Here is a 7,121-nt window from a genome sequence, read left to right as displayed (position 1 = left end):
GTCAAACCAGTTCACCAAATCAGACAGAAGTAAACCTCAAACAGTTCTACAAGTTATGAAATAAAAGATTGTATGGTATCTTATCATTTATGTAAAAAGGTTAGCTGATGAAGACGTTTAGTTTCTTGTACAGACTGAACGTTTCACTTCAAGTCATCAATATATCATCCAGCCACTGATATTAATTGTGTTTTTGATTCTCAAGAATAGGCAGCTGTTGAATCACCAAGAATCACATTATCATGAAAAATGTGTAGAATATCATTCTTCACTGAAAATAGTCACCTACATCTTGAATGGCCTGAGGGTGAGTCAATTTACACCAAATTTAACTTTTGGATGAACCTTCCCTTTAAAATGGCTGTTATTTGAATATGTTGAAAATGTAATTTATTTCTGTAATCAGAGCTGATTTTTCAGCATCATTACCCCAGTCTTCAGTGTCACACGATTCTTCACACATCGTTCTAATATACACGGCTAAAGGTTGCCCAAAGGTTGAAGAAACACCCAATTTCTCTCAAGAAGATTACTAGACTAATTAAAGAACAAAGAAAAGAAAGCCTCACGGGTAGGAAAAGCTTTTTTCATTGATGAAACCTAAGAACATAACACATCCAGCTCATAAAGATTGTTTTATGATCGTCCTAAGAGAGACCCCATCTCATAGTACACCTGCATGCAGCTGTGTCTGTGCACAAGGAAATCCAGCCAATTAAAGTCAAATGATGAACATAAATGTTGGATAATGACACATCGGAGAGTCTTGTGTAACGTGAATAATCACTGTGGAATGGAGAGAAAATTACTCAGCATTCCCTGCAGCTCCAACCCTTGTATGAATCAATTTATCAACAATCACTAGTAAAAATCAAGCAGGTGTTTTGGTGGGCACATGCACATGTGTCTAATTACAGCTGAGTGAAATCATCCCTGTGACCCCACTTATTTCTGACAGATGGCCGTCCTCATGCCAAATGCAGAATAATTCTTTGGGGACGATCATGGAAAGTCTATTATAGCATAGATCACTAGTTAAATGCTGTTTGAGTTGGCCAGGATGACAGCGTTCAGATCTGAGAGATTCTGATGGGCAAACACTCAACGTTGAAAAAGATCGTAATTAAGAAAAGTGAGTCAATTAACGGAATAGTTCACCCAAAAATGAAAATTTGCTGAAAGTATACTCAACCCTCAGGCCATCCGAGATGTGGATGAGTTTGTTTCTTCAACAGAACAGACTCGGAGAATTGAAGCTCAGTCACCGTCGGAATCAGAGTCACCATCATCACAATGATGAAAATGTCATCTGGTCTGAATCAGGAGAGAAATATGCAAAGATCAAGCAAGACAACAGGAGATTTGGAGATGTGTTTTTCAATGAAAGAAGAGTCATAATGGATTATGGACTTATCGGCCAGAAATGATGATTAAAACACAATGATGGATTTCTTACAAGCTTTTCACTTCACTAGCTGATAAATGACGAACTGGTGTGGATTACTTGTGAATTATTATGATGTTTTTATCAGCTTCTTGGACTCATTCTGAATGGCACCCATTCATTTATCCATTGGTGAGCAAACGGTCTAATGCTAAAACATGTCTATAAAGGACAACATTTTTAGGAGAACATGAAAGTCATGTTTGCCCATGCAAAGCTGCGATATTTAGGGTCTTGCTAGAACATTGCTCTGTGGTTGATGCAATAATCATAAGTCTAAGAGTTTAAAAAAAGCATAATTTGAGTTATCAATCAATCTGTAGCACAGATGTGCATTGCCAAAGTTTAATTGAACCCTAAGCATGAGTAATGGTAATAGTAATATTTGCCTTAATGAGCACCACTTGCAGAAAGCAGCAGACTATAAGAAGTTTCAGGGATCTGGTTCTTTCACAGCTGGAATCGTCCAGAATGAAGAAGGACCGCCGAATCAGTCAAACTGCAAGATGTCAAGCATATATCTCCTCATAACGAGAGTAAACAAATGCATAAAAACATTACAGCGTGACATTTAGGGAAAGTGACATGCAATTGAAAACATTTGGCTCAATCACGTGTCTTTTTATTTTCAAGACATTGTTTGCCAGTGTCATATCAAATCAGACAGACACATGGGCTTTATTATGAGTCACTTGATTCAGTCAGAGCCGGCCAGTTGTTTATTCGCATATGGGAGTTGACATCTCTTCCCAATCGTATTTCACAGTAAATGGACAGATACGCTGTCCAAGATCAGTGCAAAGGGAGCTTGAAGAATGATTAGGGTTTTGTTTTTTTTAAATCATTGGTTGTGATTCAAACAAATGCCTTCGTTTATGGGCCCTAATAAGTTAAAACCTATTTAATAGGCTAAAAAGATGCACTTCAGGCAAATTTTAATGACTCAAGTGGAGACCGTTATTAGTACATTAAGAAAAAGCTTCAGGTTGGGTCTAAATGAAACCCTAGCTATTAGAAAATATTATAGCTAAACTCATAATGTCTGCTAATTCAATAAACACCTTAGCAAATTAAGCCACCAATTATGCCAAATAACTAATATGTTTGCCATTGCCAAAGTGAGTTGGCCTGATTCATTTCCCAGCAGTTGCTACACTGAAAAATAAATGGTGTCAAAACAATTTTAATTCAGAAATTGCTAGTAAATGTCACAATTAATTGCGGCATGTGAAATTAGACTCGGATAGTATTTTCTTGTAAAACCTTCCACTATAATCTTTGTTCACAATCATTTTTTATTACAGTCCAGTCCAAGTCTCGCTAATCTACTGTAAGTCTGTTGAAGTCAAAGCACGCCTTTGCTCAACAAAAGGCAAGTTGCATGCTACATTTTTTATTGTTTGTTCCCTACGATGTGCGTGTTTGTCGTCTGAGGTCAGACGACAACAAAAATCATTTCATTGAAGTCAGTTTATCATCTTCCATATGCTTGTGTTTTTTGTAAATGGCTCTGACACGTCCCAGATGTTCTGACACACGGCAGAGAAGGTCTCCGGCAGGTCTACTAAATGAAGAGCCCATAACAGGATAGAGAGGAAATGAGCCTCGAGTGATTTCACTTGGACTGGAGGACACAGACCACCCTGATCCGCCAAACACCTTCAGCTGCTCCAGTGTTTGTTCTTACTGCGCAATTAACTCCCATCAAACCACCATCAGACCGTGTGTTATGTCAATGAGAGAGCTTTACAAGGCATTTCCTTCTAAACGCTAAAATCGTCTTCTTTTAAAGACGTCTTCCACATCACAGTCAGTGGACAGCACGTCAGCAGTCACAAATACACACCGTTTTATCAGAATCCTGAAAATGAAAAAGTATCATGCTTTCCATAAATATATGAAGCAGCACAATTGTTTTCAACATTGATAATATAAGAAATGTCTCATATTAAAATGATTTCTGAAAGATCATGTGACACTGAAGACTGGAGTAATGAAAATTACATTTTACAGTATATTCAAATGGAAAATAGTCATTTTAAACCGAAATAACATTTCATCATTTTACAAAGTTTACCGTTTTTTTTTTTATCGAATAAATGCAGCCTTGGGGAGCACTGAAGGCTTTCAAAAACATAAAAAAAATACTATTGGTAAGATATTGTATATGGCGCAAACTAATAATTATTGCCCAAAAGGTCATTACGTTTTTTCGAAAAAGAGGAAGATAAACTGTTTTATTCTTTGACATAACACGCTCTGATGAATCGGCCTCAATATGACAAGAACTGTGTATGTAAAGCATAAATATAAGGTCGCTTTAATTGTGTTTCATGATTCATTTATAACTAAATGAAGGAAATTATAAAACGCATTCCATCAGCAGTAATTTGTGACTATATAGTTCCTCCAGCGTTTCTCTTAGGATATGTGTTTATTTTGGTTTAACAGTACGTTAATTGTGAGCTAACCCTTCTGCTACTGAAGTCAAGGTTTACATTTTTTCCGCAATACGTTTCAAAGGAAATTTTTTGTCAATTTCATAACGTCTACACAATATTTTGATTACTATGCCATGGTGAACACACTGTAAACACAATTTAACAAAGTCTGTATAAACAACATTGGACACATTTGATGAGATCAGCGTTTGTTTTACATTACAGCGCTATTTTAATGCAGATGTGGTTTTTGTAATGTTATAATTATAACATATTATATAATTATAGCTGTGATTACCTCCAGCCCGTTTCAATAACAAAGGGAAGTAACCTCGGAAATAAACTCGCTTCTATTCCAAAAAATGTTCAGCTTTGAGATTTTATATAATGTCAACATCACAGTGTCTCTACTGAACTATTAAAAGATAAATGCAACCTAAAAGGGTTTATTAGTAGTATGAAACACGCTTTTTTTAATGGACAAAATGGGAAAATTAATAGACAGTAATAGATGCAATTTCACATCTTTTCAACAAGTCTCTTATTCTCTGGTTTTATGATGCTTTGAAAACAGCAGAGCCAGAAAATAATCAGCTTCAAATGAACAAAATCACTGCTTGACTTGACAGTGCCCAAGACAACAAAAGAGCCCATCATTTCCTACAGAACAGACCTAATGTTTAAGAATGCTGTATGATTTTACAAAGCCGAAGTTCACATCACGACCAGACTAAAAAATCCCATAAAACAGAAAAGTGGACTGACTGACATCCAGGCTCATTTTTTTGAGCTCATCAAAGCTGCATTTATTTGAATACGTATTATTTTTATTAATATTGTTTTCTATTTGAATATATTTTAAGAGTAGTGTATATTTCCCCTGCTTATAATTGTCAGTGTATTATGTGGAAACTGTGATGAATTTAATGCAGCTGTGCTGAATATAAGTATTATTGTTGAATAGCTTTCTTCCCACAGCAATTAAGCTGTTAAATCAGGGCTTGTAACTTGTTAGAGTATTTTAAATCATTTTACTAGAATGTTTATGCTTTAGTATTTAAATAATTTTATTGATGCATTTATATAATGCACTGAATTGCGCGATGTGGCACGATCTCCTCTTTGTGTGACACATACAAATGACAAAATAAAGCATCAATATTTTTACTTTTTCGAAATTGTGCAGATGGTACCGTTTCCATCATAAATGAACTTAAATCCAACCAAAATTAGACTATTCCCAAAATTGGAGTTCATGCAGAGCATTCACTCACTGCGAACATTAAAATCTATAATAGACAACAGTACAACCCTTTCATTTCAATTCCCATTCATTTATTTAAATCATAGGGTTTTGTGGTTAAATAATCACATTTGGTCGGCTAGATATATTGTGCAACCCTCAACCCACAAAAAAACCCAAAAAACTTTAACCTTTTCCATTTGACCTGATAATGTCAACAACCTTCCAAAGCAGCTCTAGAACAGATTTCAACAATTCGATTACTCCAAAAAGCCTTTTGTGTTTAACTACTTTTTCCTACCGCTTGCACTGAGTAACCATTGGCTCTGAGCATGATCTCAGATGATGTCATGCTCGAGCTATAGAACCGAAAGGAAAGTCTCTGTGACTGAATTAAAAATACCGTCCACCTCCAATCAGCTCTCATTGAGGTCCGAGTCCAAGCATTTCATTCATCTTTGCTCTTGTTCTCGTATGTCGGTAAGCATATCAGGATATTAATTTCTGCAGACAAGCACGCACTGAAACTAATTGGAGCGCTTGGACCCCCTTCTGCTGCGCGAGCGGCCAGAGATGCCAGATTCCTCCTGCTTTCTTTCCATGAAGTCATGTTTGGCCATCGCATCAATATGAGTTGGAGCTCAGCGACGAAGAAGAAGCTGAAAAGAATAGTGTTTGGTTTTTTTCGCCGTCTGTGCCCCTCTGGGTTTTGGAAGCGGCTGTCAGCGAGTGTTGAAAGCTCCCTGCAGGAGACTTGAGCTCTTTCTTCGGTTCTGTGATGTTCCAGGGTGTGAGTGAACAATGTGCTCGCATTAAACCCTCAAATGAGTCGCACGCCTGCAGGCCATGTTGGGTGAGGTTTTCCCAGAGAGAAGCTTTTATACTCCAATCGTGCCACTGGCGCTTCGTTCGCTGATGGTTGCCATTGAGTTTAAACAATTGTTCAGCCAAAAATGACAATTCAGTGATTATTTTTCACTTAAAACTTTTTGAACCCAATGACCAGCTTCCAGATCATCAACATAATTTTAGACAAACACCTTCTGAACTGAAGCAACTTATAATTATACATTATTATTTTTTTTTTTATTATTATTTTTTTCAGAAGAATCATGTAAAAATGTGAGTACTAAATATGATCCCCTGCCTTTTTGAGAACATTTGTTTCCAGAACCTGTACATTTACTGCTCCTCGGTGGAGGAAGGATCTTTCTCAAATATCATCTTTTGAGGAACATCTTTCACTAATCATTGTATTGCATTGCATTATGTTTTGAAACCACAGCGCTTTGATTATGAAATCTAGCATCTTACTTCTACATCTCATCTTACTAAGACATATTATTGGAAGATATGGAGTGAAAACTGATAGGCCTATTTTATGCATTTTAAGCAGCCATTGATTTCCTTTACAAATGATCAAGATTTCATCATACTTCTAGGCTATATAAATATCAGCACCAAAAATAAATAATTGCACCAGTCTGGTCCTCTGAATAAAACTAACACTTTTTTTTATTGACCTTGCTCATTAAAATACTTTATGACCATAATATTCAGTGCTGACGCTGAATGTTTGATCTTCAAACATGATTCATTTTTTATAATCAATGATGTGTGGAACACTTCTTTGTTAGACTTATTGGTCATTCATTTTTAAGTCAACTTAAGTCAACAGTTTTTAATGCGCCGTTTTATTTAGTTTTTTCACATCTGTGTACCGCATTTTGAAGCCTACTTAGGGTACCGTTCTTCCAAATGTTAAGTCTGTCATCATTTACTCACCCACATGTCGTTCCAAACCTGTACTGTATGACATTCGTTCTTCTGTTGGACACAAATGCAGATGTTGAGCTGAATGTTCATGCTGCTGTTCTCCATATTGCATACACGTAAATGTAAAAAATGATGCTAATGGTGTGTGTATGTCCAGTCTTGAACCCAGCTGAGGGGGTGCTAGATCAATGATGGGGAGCTGGGTGATTAAAAGTAA

The sequence above is a fragment of the Puntigrus tetrazona genome, chromosome 20 (assembly GCF_018831695.1).
Source record: "Puntigrus tetrazona isolate hp1 chromosome 20, ASM1883169v1, whole genome shotgun sequence".
Classification (NCBI taxonomy): Eukaryota; Metazoa; Chordata; class Actinopteri; order Cypriniformes; family Cyprinidae; genus Puntigrus; species Puntigrus tetrazona.
Note: the sequence above shows the minus strand (reverse complement) of the source record.